Source organism: Symphalangus syndactylus, chromosome 17 (assembly GCF_028878055.3).
Source record: "Symphalangus syndactylus isolate Jambi chromosome 17, NHGRI_mSymSyn1-v2.1_pri, whole genome shotgun sequence".
Taxonomy (NCBI): domain Eukaryota; kingdom Metazoa; phylum Chordata; class Mammalia; order Primates; family Hylobatidae; genus Symphalangus; species Symphalangus syndactylus.
In genome coordinates this window covers 52,180,547-52,206,324 of record NC_072439.2, presented here as the reverse complement: position 1 = coordinate 52,206,324, position 25,778 = coordinate 52,180,547, and the positions used below count along the sequence as shown (strand labels likewise).

The window sequence follows — 25,778 nt, the reverse complement described above, 5'->3', positions numbered from 1 at the left end:
TTTAGGAATGTGAAAACACAGAAAATAAGTTGAATTTTAGTCATTTAAGGTCTCAAAATATTTTACCTCTCATGTTTTCATTCTCAGAAGCTACTCAAGGATGTGCTCCACCAAAATGAGGATATGAAGCCAATATAAAGGAAGGCAATGAATACAAGAGACAGGCAAAGGGAGTTCCCAGGACATAAGCAAGGGACATCCCAGGTAGCAAGTGTGCACCTGGTGTCCAGGGCCATCTGTCCAGGTAATGCATGTTATAAGGTGTATGGGGAGATATTTTTCAGGAAGGTGAAAATAAAAGAATTCCTGATGCATGTGAATATTTTAAGAAAAAGGGCATCATAACACATGCCTGTAATCCCAGTTAACTGAGAGGCTGAGGCAGGAAGGTGGCTTGAGCCTAGAAGTTCTAGACTGCAGTACGCTATGATCATGCTTGTGAATAGCCACTGCACTCTAGCCTGGGCATCATAGCAAGACCCCCATCTCGAAAGAAGGAGAGAAAGAAAAATGGAAAGAAAAAGAAGGAAGGAAGCAAAGAGGAAGAAGGAGAGAAAGAAAAGAAAGAAAAAATGTTAAGCATTTGATGGAGAGTTTGGGGTTAAATTAGTGATACACACAGAGAATATTTGCTAAAACCAACAAAAACCAACTCCAGGGAAGCAAAAGTTTTGGCCAAAATGAAAAGAAGAATTATACATACTACAGAACTTCACTATAACTAACATAAATACTAAGTATTAATCTAATAAAAATTTTGATATAAAGATAGTAAGTAGATGAAAAGATGGGAAGGGTGGATGTGTGGGATGGGGTGGGAGAAGGTGGTGAAAGAAAGCTGTGCCCTTGTATTCCACAGTGAGAAGTCATGGAAAATGCCTACACTTGAAAAATCAAATTAGTAACATAAGCAAATATAACATTAAAAAGTTGTGGAAGTAAACATCAAAACTACCAACCAACAAATTAATCAAACGAACAAAACAAAATTGCTGAAAACATTGAATGTGGCCGCCTTTGGAGTGGAGAGAAATATATTGAGGGGAGGTACAAGGGACCATTATTTTTCACATCAAACCTTATTTAAAGCTTATTTAAACCATGAGCTTATATAACTTTGGTTAAGGCAAACAAAAATAAATTCAATTATTTAACTACATAAAATATATTTAAGGACATAATAATCACCAAAAGTAAGGAAATTTGTTTTGCCTCAGGGTAATGACAACTGCTTGTTGTATTTACAAACTCAAGATTGTGGTTTAGCCGGGCACGGTGGCTCACGCTTGTAATCCCAGCACTTTGGGAGGCCAAGGCGGGCGGATCACGAGGTCAGGAGATCGAGACCACAGTGAAACCCCGTCTCTACTAAAAATACAAAAAATTAGCCGGGCGTGGTGGCGGGCGCCTGTAGTCCCAGCTACTCGGAGAGGCTGAGGCAGGAGAATGGCGTGAACCTGGGAGGCGGAGCTTGCAGTGAGCCAAGACTGCGCTACTGCACTCCAGCCTGGGCGACAGAGCGAGACTCCGTCTCAAAAAAAAAAAAAAGATTGTGGTTTAGTGGTAAGTTCTGGTAAGGATTGTTGTATGGGAGTTTCTAAACAGATGAGGCATTCCCTTTCCTGGAGCTATGGGGGGACTAGCAATCGACAATAGCCTGGCATGGTTTAGGTGCAGTTATAGAGTAAGGTTGTGTGCATTTCCCTGTCTCATTTGGGTTCCTTATAATTCTGTAGGCCTCTAGCAGTGGTGTGGTGTGAAGACAAAGCACTGGATTTGTAGACACACAGACCCCAAGTCAAATGCCAGCTCAATCATATGCTATTTATGCGACCTCAGAAAGTGACCCAACCCCTCTGAATCTTAATTTCCTCATCCGTAAAATGGGGCCATGTGATAGCCACCTCATGTGCTAAGCCATTAAATGAACTTATGTTTATAAAGTATCTGGCAGATGCTCAAAAAATATCAGTTCCTTCCTATCTGAAGTAGTGAATCTCCTCACAGATTCAGAGCAGTAATCGTTTGAATCATATGATGATAATGTATATTCATCTCTAATGCAATCAGATAGGGAATTAAAATACATATTTAAATGTCTTCTTGTTTTAACTTTTACATGATATAAAACAATCAGTTTTCCTATCCTAGAAAGATATGCCTTAAAGATAATTTATTTAGTCCAATTAGATAGCTATTTTGATGTCCTGTAGACACAACTTGAATGCTTATGTGTCACATATGGCCTAGTACCATGAGAAGACTTGAGGAACGCTCAAGGCCTGTAGGTGATAGAATAGTCAAAACGTGTCCCACCCAACCAGTCTCCCAAATTGCTACATAACCCCTTGAGACCCTGTGAATCATAATTTATAAGCAACTATTCATAGATTTAGGCATTTTCCCCAGGGTGTTATTTATATGAGGCTGCTAACGATCAACTTTAATATGTGTATGTATTTTCTTTGCTAAGTATTAGCTCTAACACCTGACTCACAAAAGTGGAGGGAGGGGGGAAGGAAAAATCCACTAAGTTAGAGAGGCCAGAGAGACCCCTTGCAGAGAGAGGATGGCAAGGAAAGTCAACCTTTGAAGAAAGGCCTCCCTAAGGAACAAGGACCATGTGGTCCTGTGATCCTCTGTAATCTAAGTGCCAAGACTTGGTGCCAAGAATAAATGATCCCGGTTGATGAAGAGCAATCTGCCACTTCTAAGATTTGATCAAAGATCAGAAAACCATCTCTGTGCTGCTGCTTCTCACATCTGCTCACATTTTAACAGTTTAGTGCCTATAACAGGAAGTGCCTATTTTCACATTGAAATTTTTGCATTCAGTAGAAATATTTTTGTTTTAAATAATTTAAAAATATAACCGTGAGCATCTTTAAATTTTCATAATTGGCTCACAGTAAAATAGATTTCTCACCTCTGATTTAGGTGAAATAACATTGTTTCTGCTTTGCATTATTCTACTTTCTCTACCTCAAACAAGAACAAAAATTCTTTTAATAATCAATTGAGCTCATCAGTTTCTTTAATTGAACATCTGCCAGATTCTGGGGATACCAAGATGACTGTGAAAGAGTATCTTCCCTGGAGGAACTCAATTTCTTTTTGGGGGTGATAGTGGAGAGAGGGGAACCCAGATTTGGAAAGAGACAATGGTGATAAGAATGACAATAAAAGTATGTACAAAGGTTAAGATAACACAAAAGATAGAAAGGCCAACCCTGGAGCTTTCCAAAAAGGCTTCCACAGAAGAGATAAAGTTGTGGCTTGATTTCCCAGGCCTTGTGAGAGCTTGCCAGTCAGGCAGATACATTGAAGATACTCATGAAGGACAGTGAAGAAACAGAGCTTAGAACCAAACAGTATGTTTGGAGAATGGCACAAAGCTCCATGTGGCTGTGTTAAGCAGTGAATGTGGGAAGTTAGTAGGAGGTGAGAACCAAGAAACAAGAGATAGAACATTCCATAGATAAATAACAGGAGTGACAGGCTCCGAGATGCATTGTCAAGAGAGCATGTGATGGCGAGGATGGGCTGGAGTGAGATGAGAACCTATTTAGAAGTAGTCCAAGTAAGAGATATGGAGGTCCTGAATTATGGCAATAACGTATCAAGGATGGATGATAACTAATTATAAATCATCTAAAAATGGGAAGTACCATGTAAACCCATACAAAGATATTAATTATTGATATTAATTTTCTGCATGACCTTGAAGTCTGTTTGACAACCCACCCCTAGTTTAGTAAACACTTGCTGTGGCCAAGCCAAATGCACAATGCCATCTACAGTAGGTGCGTGCTACCATCACACAGCCCTCTCATGACTTCCCAGGATTTACTAGGAAGGCTATTTGTGGAACAAGCTCATTTTAGCCTCTTAAATATCATAAAATAAACTGAGATTGCCCATTTTGTTTTAAGTATCCTGCAGAAGACAATTAACTTTGTTTCCAGCACAAAAGATAATGCCAATATAACTTTTGTGAAACGTAAAATGGTGAAATTTAAGGATGTGGCTGAAGATGCCTATGATTTTATAGGCTTTTCACTTAGATGAATGAATGGATGACTTTGCCACAGCATTTTCGGCATTCCAGGCTTGTGATAAAATGGAATCCAGTTCAAGTTTCTTTTAACCTTCATTTTTAGGAACCTGTGATTACATATATAAACATTTATAAATATACACGTTTGGATTTGACAGTGATTTAACATTGTGACCAAATACCTGTGCTAAATTCATCCATGAGACAGCTGAGGAAATCATTTCTGGAATAATTTTTACTGTTCTTCAGTGTTCCTCAGGCAGGAAGCCACAGGAAACAAAGTATTGTGGTGCACATTTCCCTGCAGGATTTGGTGTGTCATTCACTGTGGAGAATTTTGCTTTCCAGCTGCCTATAGTTCACATTTTTGTACTTGCTTTTCCCTCCAGAATAATTTGATGAAGTCAGTTCCTCAGAGATAGAAAATCTCTATTTTTTTAAGATCATATTTGTTGCTTTTCCCAACTGAGAGATAAACTTGATTAAAAAGAAAACATGTAAGTAGCCGGGATTAATTATTTTGACATATGAAATAACCATGATCGCAATATGAAATAGTCATTAGATAATTCTAATAATCTAATAGGGTAAGTGCCTTTGGTTGAATGAAAATAAGGTCTGTCAAAATTTTGGATCAGTTTAAGATATAGTAAATTAGAACCTGGAATATGGAAATGAAAACCACCCTTTTTCGAGAGAACTTCACTATTCTTTTATTAGGTCTGATTTCTACTTTAAAGTTTTTCTACCCTCCTTTTCCTCTCACTTCCCTGCGAAACATTGTCCCACTCATAGATGAGAAAATAGCAGAATAAAATGTTTTAAAATCAGAACTAATATCCTCACGTTAAGCAACTATTTTTTTTAAACACCTACACCAGTGGGTTTTCAACCCTGCCTGTAAGAATCACTGGAGGAACTTTTTAAAAATGCACAGACCTTCACGCCTGTAATGCCAGCACTTTGAGAGGCCAAGGCAGGCAGATCACTTGAGGTCAGGAATTCGAGACCAGCCTGGCTAACATTGTGAAACCCCGTTTCTACTAAAAGTACAAAAAAAATTAGCCGGGCATGGTGGCACGCACCTGTATCCCAGCTACTCGGGAGGCTGAGTGAGGCAAGAGAATCACTTGAACTGGGGAGGCAGAGGTTGCAGTGAGCCAAGATTGCGCCATTGCACTCCAGCTTGGGCAACAAGATCGAAACTCCGTCTCAAAAAAAAAAAAAAACAAAACAAAAAAAAACAAAAAAAAAAACGCACAGATTTCACCTTCGGAATTACTAATTTGATTCGTATAGGGTGGGACCTGAGTGTTCACATTTCTCAGAACCTCCCAGGCTGACTTTAATGTACAGTAGAGTTGAGACCACTGGCCTCTACTGTCCTTTGCATAGGTGTCCCTAGGCTCTTTTTCAACCTGCCGAACCTGATTTCTCTATCACCCACTTAAAGATTACACTTGGGGTAACAGTGACAATCAAGCTCTGTGGTCTCCAAAGTGAGGGGTGCAAGATGATCTATTAGAGTGTGAGAAAAATATAAGAAGTTTATTTTTTAATCACATCCTTTAATGATATGTTTTTAAAATATTTTATGATGCACATAATATATTAGTACAATAGATTGGGGGAAGGGCAACAGAACAGAAAACACCATTTTTCCTGCTACATAGATCCCCTAATTCTCTGCTTTCAATGAGAGCAGTTTCAATGTTGGCTTTTTGATGTCTACTGATTGCTGCAGACTTCTCTAGAGCTAAGTATGGAGTTTTATAAGACGCATGTCCTCCACTGCACAGCTGTATTCTATGACCAACCACAGAACACAATCTTTTTTTTTTTTTTTTTTTTTTTTTTTGAGACGGAGTTTTGCTCTTGTTGCCCAGGCTGGAGTACAATGGTACGATCTTGGCTCATGGCAACCTCTGCCTCCCAGGTTCAAGTGATTCTCCTGCCTCAGCCTCCCAAGTAGCTGGGATTATAGGCATGCACCACCACGCCCAACTAATTTTGTATTTTTAGTAGAGGTTTCTCTATGTTGGTCAGGCTGGTCTCGAACTCCCGACCTCAGGTGATCCACCTGCCTCATCCCCCAAAGTGTTGGGGTTACAGGCGTGAGCCACCGTGCCCAGCCTAGAACAGTCTTTCTTGCTAGGTCTTTGTCCTTCCCAGGGTTCCTGATACAGCTTTACTTCCTGATCCCTTCTCTTAGTAAAATTTCTTCTCACCTTTCCAAATTCTTCTAAAATGCACAAGCATTTTTGAGTACAGTAACAAGAGAGGCTTTAATGTAGAAATGCCACCAAAATATCCCCTGATGGTAAGAATTTTTGAGGCATAATGACATTGTGGTCACTTTTTTTTTTCTTTTTTTCTGAGATGGAGTTTCACTCTTGTCACCCAGCCTGGAGTGCAGTGGCACGATCTCGGCTCACTATAACCTCTGCCTCCCAGGTTCAAGCGATTCTGCTGCCTCAGCCTCCCGAGTAACTGGGATTACAGGTGTGTACCACCACACCCAGATAATTTTGTATTTTTAGTAGAAATGGGGTTTCACCATGTTGGCCAGGCTGGTCTCAAACTCCTGACCTGGTGATCGGCCCACCTCGGCCTCCCAACATACTGGGATTATGGGTGTGAGCCACTGTGCCCAGCCATTACTACAATAATTAAAAAAAAAAAAACTAATATGAGAAGGGGGAAAATGGCTGTGGTTGAATGACATGATTGACCAGGATTAGATAATTGTTGGATCAGAGTACTGGGTCCATGCAGGTCATTATTATATTCTGCTTACTTTTTTGTATGCTCAATTTTTCATAATAAAAAGTTAAAAAAATCTTTTGAATCATTTATGGTTCATTTATTTAAAAAGAACCCCTCCTGCCACCTCCCCCCAGCCCCATATAAGGGCACCCCAAACCACAACTCTTGGGCTTGGATAATGTGTGAATCTATTTCAGATTTGGGCTTCAGACTGGTGTGAATTCTCCTCCTTCTGAGGCTGATTTCTTCCTTCCTCGCCCTCACTGACCACTTTCTTTGGTCCCAGTGGCTATCTCTCAACCTGCCCACAATCACTGTCTTATAGTTAGCCTCCCCTCTTCTATCTTGTGTCTTTCATCTGCCTTCGTGGTTTTCTTATCAAGTCATTTGTTCTCTGTCTCGCCCCAAATCCCCTTCAGACATCAAATACTCAAATCTAGTCAGCATTCTCAGGCCATTTTCTTCCCTCTCCACCTAGTTCTGCCAGGCAGCCTGCCTCCCACTCCTGCCTCCATTCTGGGAGATCGTGTGCCAGCAGCACCAGAGTAGGAACTTCCCGCCCTTCTTTTGCGAGCTGAGCTGACCTCGCTCTGGCCTGAGGTCGCATCCTGTGTGCTCTGAGTCTTTCAGCCTCATGTCACAATCCTCCATGAGGGGATTTCACATACATGCAGATTGGGAGGAGGTGACCTTTCTGCTTTTTTCTGCTGGGCCCGGTGGAAACCACCCCATCCCCTACCCCCACCTTCCTCGTACTGTAAAATGGGAAGTCTCGATGCAGGTTTCAGAGTTTCTCTTGGGGGACTTTCTAGGATGCCTATACATTTTCGAGGCTTTGCACCCCTTTTAAATATACAAGCTCTTCTGAAAGTCCCTAAGGCATTTAGCATCATAGCTATAATCTCTAATATTTGAAGGATTTCAGGGTCTTCAGATAACTTGGATATATACCATCTCACTTGTACGTTTTTTCCCTGTTCTTTTGTAATGTGCATAGCACCTGATTTGCTCTTCCTGCCACTATAGCGGTTCAAAGAGTCACTCTCCTCCACTTTGCTACACGCTCCATTTTACTGTTCGAATATTTTTTTCCCCTAACAACTTTCTTGTCACCTACCCCTAGCGTGGCTAGTAGATACTGCATCACCACTTCCCTTTCCCCTACTGCTCTGTGACCCACCACGTGAACATGAGAAAAGTGTCCGTCAATGTGAACAAGCTCGCATCACAGTGTTGGGCAGCTGCGTTCATTTTGACCTATAGTGAGGCCCGGGTTGGAGAACTAAGCGGGAGGGGCTGGAGCGGGAGAGGGAAGAAGAAACAGATACTTGTTCACTTTCCCTTCTCTCTTTGCACTTCCAATTTTAGAGAGGCTGGAGGCTAATTTCCCAGTTATAACAAGGGCCTTCACTTCAGCTTGTGTTTCAAACACTAGGAGAACTAAACTTAAAACTTTCTAGCCTCACTGGCGATCACATGACTGAGATTAAATAGGGAAAGGGAAGAAAAAGAGGAAGAGAAGAAAAGAAAAGGGAGAGAGAAGAGACAAGCAAAGAAGGAGAAGAGAAGGACAGAATGAGAAAACATTTACTCTCATTTCTTTCTTTCTTTTTTTTATTGTTATTTTTTTTTGAGACAGGGTCTGGATCTGTTGTCCAGGCTGGAGTGCAGTGGCGCGATCGTGGCTCATTGCAGCCTTGACCTCCCAGTCTCAAGCAATCCTCCCACCTCAGCCTCTCGAGTAGCTGGGATTATAGGCACACACCACTATGCCTGGCTAATTTTTGTATTTTTTGTAAAGACTGGGTTTTCCCATGTTGCCCAGGCTGTTTTTATTTTTAAATTTACTTCTTATATTAGAAGAAAGCTGGGGTATCCTGTGGCTTATTAAAATGCATTTCACTGGACTTCTGATGTGGTATTTAAAATGTCCAATTGTCAGGTAAACTATTGCTATGCTAGGATTTATAGGCAAACTGAGGCAGTTTTTCAGATACTTTCTAAAGCAAGAAGTTCCTGATATTGAAGAGGCAGTTTGTTAGTGACCATATTTATCCAAGGCTACTTCACAGCACCTCAATAATCTATTTCATATAAGATGTATTTCATATCAGGTTGACATTTTGACACAATTTTCCAGACCATTGAAGGAAATTGCTTAAAACTTTTTCTTTTGTCTAGGCAGGCAAGACCACCTATATGTTGATAAATCTGGTTTGTTCTTTTTGTATAAATCCTGGCAGGAGCATAAAAACAGTATTTATCTTTTATTATTACAATGGTGATATGTTCACTTAAGGAAATCTAAAAAATATAGAATAAGTACAAAAAAGAAAATATATTATACAAATATGTATAAAAAGATTTTTTAATATACATTTTATTGTAGTATAACATACAGAAAATGCATAAATTGTAAGTCTGCAACTTGACGAATGCCACAAAATGAATATACCCATGTAACCAACAGACTAGGACAGCGCTCCAGAAAGAGAACATAACAGCACCCCAAAAGCCTCCCTCATATCCCCTTCCAGGCACTATGCTGAAAGTGTTATCATGATCCTGACTTTTAAAGCATAGATCTTCTCCCCTCAGCCCCTGGTTTTGGACATTTTAATAAATGGAATCATACAATAGTATGTAGTATTTTTTGGGGGGTGCCACTTCACATCATGCTTGTGAGAGTCATTCAGTTTTTGTATATGGCTCATTTCCTTTCCTTTTCTTTTTTCTTTTCTTTTCGTTTCTTTTGAGACAGAGTCTTGCTCTGTTGCCAGAGCCCAGATAGTGTGATGGCGCGATCTCGGCTCACTGCAACCTCTGCTTTCTGGGTTCAAGTGATTCTCCTGCCTCAGCCTCCAAAGTAGCTGAGGTTACAGGCACCCGTCACCACGCCCATCTAATTTTTGTATTTTTAATAGAGATGGGGTTTCACCAGGTTGGCCAGGCTGGTCTCGAACTCCGGACCTCAAGTGATCCACCCGCCTTGGCCTCCCAAAGTGCTGGGATTACAGGTGTGAGCCACCGCACCCAGCCTATGGCTCATTTTCATTGTTGTATAGTATTCCATTGTGTGAATATACTACAGTTTATTTAAGCATTCTATTTTTAATGGACATTTGTGTTGTTTTCTCATCTTAAGCCATTATAAATGGTGCTGCTATTAACATCTTTATAAATATCTTCTAGTGGATATGTGCTCTCCTTTCTCTCCTAGGAAAGGGGGTGTTGGGTTATATGGCGAGCATATGTTCAGCTTTAATAGATAATGCCAAACAGTTCTCCAAAGTGGCTATATCAATTATACACTCTTGGCAGTCATGTTTAAAAGTTCTACCTGTTTCACTTTCTTGTCAACACTTCATATACAGTCTAAAAAGGCAAGGCCATTGAAAGTAATAGTTTACTTGATATTCTTCTTTTACCTAGACAGACAAGACATATATATTTATTCTTTTTGTATAAATTCTGCAGGAGCATATAGATCATATGTGTTTTTGTTTTTTTTTTTGACATGGAGTTTCACTCTTGTCGCCCAGGCTGGAGAGCAATAGCATGATCTCAGCTCACTGCAACCTCCTCCTCGTGAGTTCAAACAATTCTCCTGCTTCAGGATCCTGAGTAGCTGGGATTACAGGTGTGTGCCACCATGCCTGACTAATTTTTTGTATTTGTAGTAGAGATGGGTTTTCACCATGTTGGCCAGACTGGTCTCGAACTCCTGACCTCAGGTGATCCACTTACCTTGGTCTCCCAAAGTGATGGATTACAGGCGTGAGCCACCGCGCCCATCCAAATGTGTATTTTTAATTGTAATGATGATATGTTCACTTAAAGAAATGCTGGAAAATTTTTGTCACTCTGGTGGTTAGGTAGTGGCATCTCATTGTGGTTTTCATTTCATATATTTATCAGTCACTTGGATATCTTGTTTTGTAAAATGTTTGCTCAAATCGTTTGCCTATTTTTCAATTGGGTTGTCTGTTTTTCATATTGACTTAGAGGAGCCTTTTTAAAAATTCTGGATGAGTCCTTTGCCAGATTTGTAGTGGAAATATCTTCTCCCATTCTGTGGCTTGCCTTTTCACTCTTAATCGTGACTTCTCATGAAATAGAAGTTCTTAATTTTAATGTAGTCCAATTTATCAATTTATTTTGTGATTAAAGCTTTCTGTGTCCTGTTTGAGAAATCTTTGCCTATTTTAAGGTCATGGGTATTTTCTTATGTTTTATTCTAAAAGTCATATTACCTTTTACATTTAGATCTACAATACATCTAAAACTGATTTTTATGTATAGTTTGAGGTAGAAAGTCAAATTTTTTTCATGTGTGTATCTAATTGATCCATTATCATTTATTGAAAAGACCACTCTCTCCCCATGCAATATGAGTTTTAATGGGCTCGTGGTATTTTATCATATAGATGTGACATTTAACAGTCAAGAAAGCATTTTAGTTGACCATTTTCTTATTTATTTTCCTTGATGTTTGACCCGAGTGATCTAAAAGAAAAATCTATTGAAATGAGTGCTAAAAGTACTTTATTCTGTAAAGAATAAGTATCAAAATGCTAAAAACAGCCAAGCATTTGTTAAAATATGGCAAAGTTCTTAGTTATAACTCCCAGTTGACTGTTAGAAGCCAAATAAAAGGTAGATTTTAAAAAGTGAGTTTTGACTGGAGACTTACATAAATCAATATTTGTGGAGGGCTTAAGTTAATTCTAGTTAATGGTGATGCTGGCCTTATTTTATTAGATGTACATTAAGCAGATGAATAATTAAACTACTCTTTAATATATCTGAAGACCAGTTTGGGGAAGGTAGCAAATTATTGATAAAACTTGACTTGAGAATAAATTACACCATTGATATTTATTGTTACTAAACTACTAGCAGTCATTCACTCAGTGACTTCTTTTGAGGTAGCTTTATTTAAGATGCCCCATAATTTTAAAGGTATTAGAAAAATGGAAACTTAGAAGAGTTAATTTGACAAAGATGGCTATAATCCAAGCTTAGCTAGGAAGTGAGTTCTGTATACAGTAATGATGTATATGTGAAGTTTATAAATCTAACATTTTTGAATGGCTAGAACAATAATTTTGTATGGTTGGATTTATTATTTATTTATTTATTTTTGACACAGAGTTTTGCTCTTGTCGCCCAGGCTAGAGTGCAGTGGTGGGATCTTGGCTCACTGCAACCTCTGCCTCCTTGGTTCAAGGGATTCTCCTACCTCAGACTCCCAAGTAGCTGGGACTACAGGCGTGAGCCACCATGCCTGGCTAATTTTTGTATTTCTAGTAGAGACAGGGTTTTGTCATATTGGCCAGGCTGGTCTCAAACTCCTGACCTCAAGTGATCTGCCGGCCTCATCCTCCAAAAGTGCTGGGATTATAAGCATGAGCCACCACACCCAGCCTTGGTTGGATTTACTCTAATGAAAGAAGTATGAAGTCAATTTCCCAATGGACTTTGTCTATATTATAATATAGCATGATATTGGAGGAACTTGCTATTAGTCTCATTTTCAGTTACTGGGAAAGTGTCAGTGATATTAATTAGCCTTTGACATGGAGTTTTTCTCTCCATTAAGTATCTATATTATTATGAAGTCTAATGTATTTAATTTAAAAAAATTAATGTTATAGAGCCTAATAGTTCTGCTATTTAAAGTGGTTGTAATTAAAATAAGCAAGATGGGTTTGTGATGAATAAACTTAATTTGTTTTGCACTTGGTTGAACAGAAATGATTAATTTTACTTAAAAAAATCCGACTAATCTGCAGTGCATAAAAATGCATTCAAATTCAAATTTAACCTTTAGTAATTAGTTTTTTCATAAAACTTATATTAGTATATATTTATACATATTTATCTTTACACATATAAGCCATTTTTAGTTCTGTTGAAATTATTTTAAGATGAATAAATGTGGTGAAATTAGACTTATTGAGACTCTTGCACCTTCTACTTTCACATGTGCAAACCAAACTATTATATCTTTTCAAAAGTCCTATTACCTTATTTATTTAATGCTTCTACTGAACGAAATTACTGGAAGCTAGACATTATCACAATTAGGCTTGTGGGTTATGGAGAATGATTTAGACCAGTTTCCTGAAGTCTGTTTTACAAAATACTTGTTCACAGGATTAAAACAATGTTGTATTCAAACAAAACAAGACAAAACAAAAAGCATACAGTGGTCAAATTAATTTGGGAAATAAAAGTTTACCAGGTTTTCCACATGTTGAGATATTCAGAGCCTTAAATATGCTAATGTGCATTGTGAGTGCCCAGGTGGTGGTGAGGTGGGGGTTGGGAGAGTAGTATTTCCCAAACTGAGGCTTCCCAGCAACTCCAGGGCTTAGTCTAGTGTTTCTGGGCTATTCTTCAAGGAATGTTGGCTTATAAAAACCTGCACCAAGCCTGGCAAGGTGGCACATTCCCATAGTCCCAGTTGCTGGGGAGACTGAGGCAGGAGGATCACTTGAGCCCAGGAGTTGGAGGCTGCAGTACACTATGATTGGGCCTATGAATAGCCACTACACTCCAGTTTGGACAACATAGCAAGACCCCATCTCTTTAAAAAAACCCTGTTTTGCCCTAAGATCACCAGTTCAGCATAGCCTCTGGCCACCCCTCCTGTAGTAGTCCATTTTCACACTGCTATAAAGAAATACCTAGGCTAGGTGTGGTGCTGTAGCTCATGCCTCTAATCCCAGCACTTTGGGAGGCTGAGGCAGGGAGATCACTTGAGTCCAGGAGTTCAAGACCTTGGTCTCGAATGAAACCCCGTCTCTACCAAAAATACAAAAATTAGCCAGGCGTAGTGGTGTGTCCCTGCAGTCCCAGCTACTTGCTACTTGGGAGGCTGAGGTGAGATAATCGCTTGAGCCCAGGAGGCAGAGGTTGCAGTGGGTTGAGATAGCGCCACTGCACTCCAGTCTGGGTGACAGAGTGAGAGCGCATCTCAAAAAAGAAAGAAAAGAAAAGAAAAGAAAAGAAGTACCTGAGACTATTTATAAAGAAAAAAGGTGTAATTGGCTCATGGTTCCACAGGCTATACAGGAAGTATGGCTGGGGAGGCCTCAGGAGACTGATAATCATGGTGGAAGGCAAAGGGAAAGCAGGCAAGTCTTACATGGCTGGAGCAGGAGCAAGAGATGGGGCGGAGGAGGTGCCATACACTTTTAAACAACCAGATGTCATGAGAACTCACTCACTATATGGTACCAAGGGGTGATGGTGCTAAACCATCCGTGAGAACTCCGCCCTCATGATCTGATCACCTCCCATCAGACCCCGCCTCCAACACTTGGGATTACAATTCAACATTATATTTGGTGGGGACACAGATCCAAACCATTATCACCTTCCAAGGCTCCAAGTCTGAACTAGACCTGAAAATATTGGTGCTTTTCTCTGCGTTTTGTTCCTGGACTGGAAAGTTACTGTACTACTGGTTTCTATATGGAAGGAGTTTGAATCCCTTTTATATCCTTGAACTAGATCTCAACCAGCTCCTTCCTTCCCTCCACAAATATTTGAGCTCTACTCTGCCCTCAGGATCAAGCAGTCTTGCCCTGGTTCCAGGCATCACTGGCTCCTCCTCAATTCTTTGCCATGATCAGACCACATGATCTTATGTTTTCCTTTTTCTCTCTTACTACTCTTTAGTACACTAGAGTAGCACTTGTCACTATGCTTTTATCTGTTTGTTAATTGTCTGACTTACCGCATAAGACCATAAACTCTGAGACATCAGGGACTTTGCCTCTCTTGTTCTTTATTTCTCAGTGCTTACAACAGCGCTCAGCACGCAGTAGGTTCTTTAAAAAACCCAACCTCTGTGGTCAGGGAACTTGCATTCTAGAGGGAGAGGGATACAAACATGGAATCCATGTCTTGCCAGTTTTGCTTAAGGTAAACATATGATGCTATGGGACCTCCTAGGAGGAACTCTGCTCTTGTTTGTGTTGAGGGAGTGTCAGGGATAGGCAAAGGGTGTCAAAGAAGACTTCCTACAGGCAACCTCTGAACTAAGTTTTAAAGGCCTAGTAGGGCAATGTTTTTGGCCAAGGAAACAACAACTCATGAAAAGGGCTGAAGGTGAGTCAGATGATTCAGATAAATGCACATGGCTCAGGGAGGGCAGTTGGCAGAGTAGAGGAATTGAGGCTGGCAAGTTAGGCAGAGAGAGATTGTGACAGGCCTGGGAGGTTGTGCTAAGGGGTTGGGAGTTTATTTTGAATTTGATGTGGAACAGTAAAATTGGGAAAATTGTAATCATGTTCAAATTGGTATTTTGTTTCTGGTAGCAGCAAGGAGGGGATGAGTCTACAGGTGGGGAGGGCAATTCGAAGCCTTTGAAACCAAACACATTTACTTACTGTTTAAGAGACGTGTCATGCACCTTCCCCTTTCTCTTCTTTGCTCATAGTGGTTGATTTGGTGGAAAACATTTTTTTTTTCCATCTCCACATGGTCTAATGCTACCTATTGTTTAAGCCCCAGATTGAATAAATGAATATAAGCACTGTGAGCCAAAAAGAACCAAGTGTATAACCTTGGTTACTGAGAGTACATGGGAGGAGAGTATCCTGATCATTCATTTGTTCTGGGCATTTGAGACTATATAGAACTTTCAATGCTTTCTTGCTTTTTACATGCTAAACTCTATGTGAAATGCTATATTTACAAGGATTGTCTATTTAATTCTTACGCCTACCTATTTACTAGGTATCATTATTAGCTTTGTATTACGGATTAATCAACTGAAGCACAGTTTTGTAAATAAGTTGTTCGAAGTCAGACCACTGTTAGTAAAGATTAGAAATCTTGGAAGATTGGCACTAGAACTGTAATAGTAGCATTACCTTGTAAAAAGATTTGACTAAAAATCAATAGAGGTGGATTTTGGTTAAAAATTAATAGCAATCATATATTCAGCTCAACCCAGTAAGACAGTTGTTATTATCCCCATTTTAATAGACAAGAATACTATGGGTTAGTGGGTTTACATTAATTGTACAAGGCCACACAGCTTGGGATTTGAACCCAGGTCTACATGATTTCAAAGTCAAATATTTTAACCACTTGGAAATGTTCCTCCTGGCAGCTCTTGTATCAATTTATTTGAATGGCTTATGACTTTAAACTCAGAGGTATCAACTCTGCCTGGAAAATGATAGAATTGGACTAGGTGGCATCTAGGACCCCTCCTGCTCTGCAATTCATGCTCTAAGAGCATCCCAGAGCTCTTGTTAATTTCTTCGCTTGTCATTCACCTTTACTGCTTTGTGTTGGATTTACTCCCTCAAATAGTGAAAGACACAAAAATAAAAATTGTGACCTGATAGGTAGCTTGCAACGTAAGCATGGAGCAGAGTGCAGAGTGCTGGCTCCCAGCCAACTGGAAACTAAACAAGCAAATGAGATGACGACAAACCTGAAGCCAAGCTCCATACCACCAAAGTATTGGAGGAGAGCCCCGGGGACATCACCATAGCATTTCAAGGTCACTCAGAGGCCCAGTGAGAATCATGAGGGAATAATAAAACATATGTTAACCAACTAGTGCATATGTCCAGTGTGGCGTAGGGATAGGGCTGAGAATGGAATTCTGTGAGGAAAAACCAGGACTTAGTTGATAGTCTGTAGAGACAACATTGTGTTGGAAATAAAGGCAGAAAAAAGCAGGTCAGTTGGGTGACACCTGATCAAGGCAGTTTGTCTAAAATGGAAAGATCACGTGCCATTCAAGGACATTTCCTGGGAAATGAGTTTGCAGAAAACCATGCTTTAGTGGACAAATAGCTGGGAAAGCTTTCAAGGGAAAAGATGCAGGTCATGTTTGTGTGGCTAATTACATCATATTTATTTGAGGCTTTGAGGGATGCAATTAGTAATTTGCCTTCTTAGGGTTTTCATGTCAGGAAGAAAAAAGCATAGAAGATGAGAAAGGGTCAGGTTTTAAGGGAGTGTAGAAAAAAAGGCTTAGTTGGCACGTGATAAAGAAAAAAAGTAGGAAAATAGAAACTTTTGTTGTGCAATCCATGTGCAATACAACTGCAATAGATCATTAGGAAGGGAGGCCCCATTCCCAAATGCTGCAGGCCTCTCCACAATTGCTTAACTATCTCTGTCTGAAATATTGAGGCAAAGTTATAAAGAAAATGAATTGTCACAGACCCAGAAACATTCTCGTAGTGGAATGCTTTCCAGTGTTGTAAATTTGATGAGATTCAGTTCGTTGTAGTAGGGTTAATTTAGTCAAATTTTCAAAACTAAGGACTGGTGATTAGAGATACCCATTTCATTAGCTTTCTGTCTAACTTTTTCCACATAGAATGAGGTTCATTTAAACAAGGCACATTTACCATATATTAAAGAGACAGAATAGTGCCCAATTAATGTAAAAAATAAAGACTGGAGACATATTGACATGCAAATAAAGGGATAGAAAAATAAAATGTACACTTCTGGGGTTCCAAATGCTATGAAATGAAGTTCTAAAAATGTGACCTAACTGCGATGGTGACCTAACTCACCAAACCTCTATGTCACAGCTAAGAGTCTTTGAGGAGAAAAACAGGAATAACGAAACTGCTTTAGTATAAGTGGTGATATAATGTAAATAGTTCTCCAGAGCTAAATGTATTAATAAGGTAGAAACTTGAGACACGTCACAGATGTTTAAGTGTTTGGGAAAAATATAGAACCTTCCTTAAGCAAAGTAACACACGTAACATAGTGCCTGATATTTAGTAGATCCACAGTAAATCTTCCTTTTCCTCCCTTTCTCATCTCTAAAGTAGTGAACAAGGGAAAAATGAGACTGAGTCTCCTTATTCCTCCAATACTTGCATTGGACTGAAGCCAGGTTTGCATAAAGCCACTGTACGGAAGAGCACTAACACTTGTAGAACCAGGTCTAACACTTTCAGGAATGGGGCCAGCAAATAAACATGTAATATTTATTGAGCACCTATTTCATTCCAGGCACTTTATATCAGAGATTTCATCTATGCTTAAAACAATCCAGTTTCCATCTGGAAGATGAAGAACGAGAGAATCAAAAGTTTAAACATTTGCGCAAAGTCAAACAGCTGCAAAAGTGGCAAAGTTGCTCCCTGTGTCTGGCCCAAATTGTGCTGTTTCTTAAACTATGCAATTCTTAAAATCATCATATAAGCCCTGAGAGGGCAGCATGATCACCTGACTGATTTGCCTTAGGTATGATATAGAGACATTAATTGCTTTCACCCCTACATGCCTTTAAGTAAACAATGATATTATTTTTCTTCTTGCAAAGATAATACTAGTTTAATTGTAGAACACTTAAACATATGGAAAAGTAAAAAGAAAAAAATAGATCATCTAAATCTTGTCACCCAGAGATACTCAGGGCTAACATTAGGTATCTCTCTAATGCTTTTTCTGTGCTTATATATTTGTAGATATTATACAATTTATGAAATACATACATACAAATATATACTTTCTGAAAAGTGATCATAATGTACATACTTGATTTGCAAACTGATTATTGCTCATTCAAACAGATTACATATGAAGAAAGTTTTTCTAACTTAAAATTATGAGAACTGGGTATTATAACAATATTTTGATAAACAATGCCATTTGCATTAATGAAAGTGCTACAATATTTATTAAGTTTATTGAGAGTGCCAGAGGAGGAATAAAACCAATAAGAATGTTAAAGGCTTTTTACACCTACTAAAATAATATTCATTATGTGAAGCATAATAGCCTAATCTCGCAGAGAATTGATGTCCAATGCTAATATCGGTGCTGAATGTAAACAAAGTCCAATTGTATCTCCTTTGAAACTGGAAGTTTTGTATACCCTCAATCAGCGATAGAGAGCACCAGAGTAACTTACTTTCAGACATTAGGAGACCTCAAATTACCTATTATTATACAAGCCTGGCTGAGAGAAATAATCAGAGAATACTAAGTGACATGCCACTTACCTACTCCTCTAGGGTACTCTTAAGTTCTATCCTTGAATCAAATAAGGTATATAGGCTATAATATGTTTAGACATCTTGATTTCACTGACCTGAGGATCCCTGCAAGAAGCAGGTATGTGAAATTCACTCCTATGTTTACTGTAGAAATGCTATTGAGGTTAGTGCTACCACACCACTTAATGCCCCCAATATTAAACTCTTTGAATTTGTTTTAGATTTCAGTACCAGGAAAACATGTCTTGCTGAAAAACATATATACTTCTTCCTTCATCATCATAGCAACAATTTTAATGATTGTGATTTCTAACCTCTTCTTCCCCAACCAGGAAGCTTAGAGCCAAATTTGAAGCCAAATCAAAAAAAAATTATGTTAATTCTTAACATTAGCATCTTCCCATGTTACTCTTTCCTGGTATTGTTTTCTATTTTCCTTTTATTACCCTCATTGTTACATTTGTATATAAAGGATGATTCTTCCTTATTTCTTTTCTCTCAATTTAGAAAGTGAAAGCAAACATCTTTTTTGTTAAATGTAGCATTTTCATTAGAAATTTCATTTCACTAGAAATGAAAATACTGTTTCATCACCTGATTATTTTGTTGACCTCAATTTGTGTAATCATATAGGATTTTTGTCTTGACCCTTGAAATTTAGAAAGTACGGCTAGCTGCAGCACTCTTTTTAATCTTGGCTGCCCCTTAATGAACCCTTTTGACCTAATGACTGACCTCTTTTCAGTTGAGAGAATTTTTCTTCTATTATTTCTTTGATGATCATTGCTTCCCCTTCATCTCATCTATTCACTCATGAAGATAATTATTTCTTGGAAATAAACACTTTTAAGGTGGCCAATTCACCTGATTTGCTTGCAACTTTCCCAGTTTTAGCACAAACCGGATGGTTGGTCAGCCTACACTTGGCTAAGCTATTGAATCTCTGAGTATAGTGGTTTTCAAACTCTTCATCATGAGAGTAGAGTTTTATATATTTTTAAATCTCCAATCCATTGTGGACTGATATTTTTGAAAATACAATAAAAATAAATACAACAAAAATGAAATAAAAAATATAGAAGACAAACCCAATTTTAAAAATTATTAGATTCAACAGAATTACAGTTACTCTGTCAAATTGCTCTGAAAATTTTAAATGAAGACTCTCAGACTCTATTGGTTGCTTGTAAAATCTGCAGTCACCTAGTGGACAAAACTTTGAATGGTCCCACTCTAGGATTTCTCTAATCTGCTGTGATAATCCCTTGCATCTTCTCCACCCCACATTCCGTTCTCTGCAGCCTGGGCTAAATGCCTCTTTTGTGTTTACATACCCCATTACAGTAAGCTGTGTACTTCCTGAGGGGCAGGGATGAAGTCTTATTTACCTTTCTATGCCCAGCACTCAGCACACTGCCAGGCAAGAAGTTTGTTAGGCTGTTGTATTTATTCAATCTTTATTGAGGCTAGAAGAAATTACAACCAAGTTTTAGTTATGGTTGTTTTGGGAAGGGTGGGACTGTGGCGGCTTTGCTTATTTTTGTACTTTTAAGTATTTTCTAAGTTTTTCTAACACGTGTTTAAAATGGGAAGATTTAAGGATTATTCTAACAATTGATATTGTGGAATAAGTGACATCTACCTCATCGTGGCTTGTGGTCAGTAAAAAGTCCCCTTTCACAGTGTAGTTGACTTGTAGGACAGAGCCCAGTTTGTGTGAGAAAAAGAAAACAACACTAAACAATCCTTGTCATCATTGAGGAACAGGATCCTACTCTCATCCTATTTAGATTAGGAAAGTCATCAAGAGATTAAAATTACTAATTTTGGAAGACAATCAGGAAATTTTGTACAAAATTCCTCCAAATATAGAGGATAGAAAGTGTTTCCTTTCCACACTGGGTCCCTTTTCAAGTGGTCTGTGATATTGTGAAGTTCGATAACTACCTTGTTTGTATTACTCAGATGCTGGAATAACTGGATGTGATCATTTAAAGTATGAGTGATGGAGTCCTGACTTCCCTACCCAAAGAATAGTACTATTTGAACTGGCAGTTAATCACAGCTTTTTTAAAAGTGACTTATCTGTAATGTACAATATGACTAATTTAGCAGCTAAGCAATTTCATTGTGATCTTGGTGTCAGTGGAATTCCTGTCACCTATCCAACAGTTAAGTCATATTGCATAACTGTGGGGTGACATCACCATGCTACAAGATTATTGGCTGGAGACAAGAAAAAAAAGTTTCCTGGACTGTAAGCCTTTCCGGTATCTGAACGAACGACTTGTGCTGTTACTGCAGTACAGCCAGAGAGAAAAATAAAAAGGGATTTATAGTGGCTGGCTTTTGGTGTGTCATTGGAAATCACAGTCTGTAGCACACGAGGAGATTCTCCAATGTGCCTAATTATGAGATCTCTTCCCTTTGTGTCATATTCCGCAGTATTGGTCATTAAGATGTGGGGTGAGACAGCCAAGACAATGGCATTCTCTTGTAATTAGAGCATTTTATTTTCTAAGAACTTTGTAGTCTTCCCTTTAGAAGCAATACTTTAAAAAAATGCAGTCCACCATCTGCTATACACATAGAAACTGAAGAGATGGTCAGCTGGGACCCAGCTGAAAACCTTTTATGGCTGAAAGCCCGTTTATTTCCCAGGGAACTGGTAGTACAGGTTAATCACCACATAATACATACATTTTAAGTTTATTTATTGTGTAAAATATCAAGCTTTAAAACTACTCACAGAAATGCCTAAAACCTGGAGCAATAGCTGATTGAAATTTGAGAATATAATGGATAACATTTATTGTTTACCATCACTGTTCTGGCTAAAATTTATTGTTTACTATTTATTGTTTACTATCACTGTTCTGGCTAACTTTTATTGTTTACTATTTATTGTTTATTAGCTTCAAAGTAATTTACATATATTAATTCATTAAATCCTATGAAAGCAATACTATTATTATTCCCAGGTTAAGGATGAGGGAATGGAGACTGTGAGATCACAAAACTGGAAAAGGGTAGAACCAGGATGTGAATCCAAGTGGTTCAGCACCACAGCACACAGTCTTAACTGTTGCCTTCCACTGTATCTTTTGTAATAATAATAACAACAACAATTAATACTACTCCTGCTGTTGATACTACCACTGCTACTTCCATCTACTAAATGCTTTTTATCTGAAAGACTCTGAATTATAACCATCATATCTCTTCATCAACTCTGTGAGATAGAAACTGTGCCATTATTATTCCCACTTGATAGATTAGGAAAATGACTCACATAGAAAATCAGTCACACAGACAGCAGGTAACGAAGCAAGGATTCAACCTCTGTCTAGATCCAGACTCCATGCTTTTAACCACCATACTACACTGCTTTTCAATAGCTGCTATTTATTGAGTACCAACTAATGTGTAATCCTCACAAATATCCTGCATTGTAGGTATTATTAGTCCTAATTTACAGATGAGAAAATGGAGGTTCCAAGAAATCAGGTAACTTGCCAGTTTCTAAGCGGCAGAGCCAGAATTCTTCCAACTTCATTGAACACCATTATACCACACTACCTCTAAAACTTCGAAACAATTCTGATGCAGGATGACCGAATGTAAGTCAGGTAAAGGGCTGGTATCTCAGGAGTCATTTAGTGCAAAGAGCGATATCTTGGTCTGGGCATCCCCAAGGGTGGGGCCTGGTAAAAAGATGCTGGAAGTGTCTTACAAGTCAGCAGTCACTGAGGGGTGGTGCTCTGATGGAGGGGCAGTCTTCCTTGAGTGCACCCTGTTCATCTGTGAATTCTGGATGATCCCCTGAGTGTGGGCAGATTCCTCTCTCTCCCGTCAATTCTCTTTCTCTTTTAATGCCCCTTGATATTTCCAAAACGGCACTCCTCTGCCCTCCTTCGTTTAGTAAGGAGTCTTGCACATGCTCAGTTCTCTTGCCTTGTAAGGGTTTTCTCCCCACCCCCAAGCCTCCTCTCCTTTTCTAGCACATATTCAGCCCTCTGGAATGCGGCCACCCATAAGCATGACACACATTTTCAAAGGGCTTTAGAAATGCATGTGATTAGTGAATTAAATTTTGTTAAAGGGGAAGTGTATCAATACTGCACACATATAACCTGTTAATTTCACAGTATGGGCATCCTGCCTTCAAAAATATAATAATTTTAAAAATCTGAAATCACAATAAAAAACAAAACAAAGACTGAAAAACAGTTTGAATATTGCAAGAGAATTTACCCCAGAGTTTTTAAGTATAAAGATCCCCGGTGGTTTATTTAAATTCTTATTCTATTAAAGGAAATCAAATGTATTCATTTGTTCTTGGGGACACAGAGAATAAAAATATGTATGACACATCCAGCATATACCTAAATACTTAAAAAGTGAAGTCAAGGCCAGGTGCAGTGGCTCATGCTTGTAATCCCAGCACTTTGGGAGGCCAAGGTGGGCAGATCACCTGAGGGCAGGAGTTCGAGACCAGCCTGACCAACATGGATTAACCCTGTCTCTACTAAAAAAAAAAATATAAAATTAGCTGGGTGTGGTGGAACATGCCTGTAATCTCAGCTACTTGGGAGACTGAGGCAGGAGAATCGCTTGAACCCAGGAGGCAGAGGTTGTGGTGAGCTGAGATCACACCATTGCACTCCAGCCTGGGCAACAAGAGCAAAACTCCATCTCAAAAAAAAAAAAAAAAAGAAGTCAAATGTCCTAAGAGTGAAACAAATGGTAAGATCGGGTTGTTCTAATAAGGAAGCAAATCCCCTGAAGCAAATGATTAGGGAATCTTCTTGAAGGAGGAGAGGCTTGGCTGGAATTAAGAGAACTGGTAGAACAACAAGAGGTTGATATTAGAAGTTAAGGAGAGGACAGCCCATACAGGGAACTAGTGTGAGACAAAAAGACAAGAATAAGGGATGAGGCCATGAATCCTCCTTGAGGGTAAATAGCTATTAAGTTATATAGAATATTTTATAAAAATATGCCAGGATGGTCAGTTATTTGTTTGCTTTTATACCAGAGAATAGGAAGTAGTGAAAACGTGTCTCATCTTAAAATTAGAAAGGGGAAAAGCTTAACATATTGATGTGCTATGAGCTGGCCTTCCCCTGGACCCATGCATCTCCCTTTAATGAAGATAGAAGTAGACTCAGCATTACAAGCAACTCAACAGCCCCCAAAAGGTGTGCTCCTCTAAAATTCACTCTCATAACTCTCAGTGGGCAGGGAGTCTACTCCTGATTAGGACCTGGACCCTAATCAGATGACCTCCTGGGTCATCTGATCTTCTCAGTGACCTCAGGTGAATCATCCCATCTCCCCTGCTCTGAGTTTATATTCCTGAAAAATTGCAAGGTCCTTCTGTTCAGAGAGTAAGTAAATAATGTATGGGAACTTCTTTCATGTGCTGTTTGTGGTCCTAATCAGTGTCTGGGGATGGATTTTTATACCCAAGACTTCTGTAAGATAAATGAGTTCACTTTGGTTCTTCACTGACAAGTGCTTTGGGATGTGGTCCTGAGGAGATCACTTCATTCACTCATTCAGATGTTGAATGAGTGCCGACTGTGGTAGTCAGCCTCCAAGATGGCCCCTGATGACCCCCTCCTTCCTGGTATGCATGCTGGGTAAGTGCCCTTGGACATTTGTCAGTGGTGTTCTGTGGGTCCAATAGAATATGGCAGAGTGATGGTATGTCACTTCTGAGATAGATGATTGGAGAAATTGTGGCTTCTGCTTTGTTCTCTCTTGGATCACTTCCTCTGGAGGAAGCCGGTGCCGTCTCATGAAGGTATTCAGTGACCCATAGACAGGGCCATGTGGAACTGAGGGCCTCTGCCAACAGCCAAAGAGAATCCAAGGCTTTTTGTCAACAGTTCTGTGAGTAAACCAACTTAGAAGCAGATTCAGCAGCCTCAGCCAAGTCTTTGGATGATGCAGCCCTGGCTGGCACCTTGAATTTAGCCTTGTGAAAGACCCTGAGAACCCACTCATCGAAGATGCTCCTAGATTCCTGACTCTCAGAAACTGTATGACACAATTAATGTTGGTTGCTTTAAGCTGCTAATATTTGGGGTATTTTGTTAACATAGCAACAAACAACAAATAGACTTACCATTTGTCTGTTCCTATGCCAGGTACTGGGAATGAATATAGCTTAAGAATTTGCCTTCTAGAAGCTAACAGTACTCAGGGAAAAAAAAAATCAAAACCAAACAAACCAAAACAAGACCCAGGTGTATAAGCACCTACTTACAACACAGTACAACAAATGCTGCGAGGGAAATCCCTACAAGTGCTATAGGAGACAGGAGATATATAATAATGCACTCTATTTGGAGAGAGAAGGGGTACAGAAAAGCTTCACAAATAGACATTAGCGATTAGTCTCTAAGAAAAATCAGGACTTTTCCAGGCAAAAAAGAGAGAATAAAATATGCAAAGACCCAGAGGTGGGAGACCCATGGCATGCCTTAGGGAATGTGTTCAATTCCATGTAGCAATGGCTAAGGATTCATATGAGGATTCCCTGCTAGGGAAGATCAATTTATCCTAAGATATGAGAAACCATTGACAGATTTTAATGAGGAGATTGACAGAATCAGATATATGTTTTAGACAGACAGCTGGTGTTGGATCACAAGGAGGGCCTGGTAGAATTAGAGACAAGGAAAGATGGAGGCCACATAGAAAACTACTCTAGTTCTTTACAGTAGCTACCCACGTTAGAGACTAGTGAGCTTCTGATGTGATTATATCACTCATATTTTTCACTGATCATATATATATATTTTTTGAGACAGAGTCTCACTCTGTCATCCAGGCTGCAGTGCAGTGGTGTAATCTCGGCTCACTACAACCTCCACCTCCTGGGTTCAGCGATTCTCATGCCTCAGTCTTCCAAGTAGCTGGGATTACAGGTGTGCACCACCATG

At 39.2% G+C, this 25,778-nt stretch overlaps 1 long non-coding RNA gene across 2 annotated transcripts in view; it reads left to right on the top strand.

Moving 5' to 3' along the window:
* The window catches only part of LOC134732886 (uncharacterized), a 61,466-nt gene that overhangs the window by 11,467 nt on the left and 24,221 nt on the right, over window positions 1–25,778 (top strand). Inside the window, exons 2-3 of one of the 2 annotated variants that reach the window (XR_010116453.1) lie at window positions 88–244; window positions 1,737–5,893. This is a non-coding gene — a long non-coding RNA (uncharacterized lncRNA). Of the gene's footprint in view, window positions 1–87; window positions 245–1,736; window positions 5,894–25,778 lie in introns of those variants that run through there. The other variant, XR_010116454.1, reaches the window with a different exon arrangement.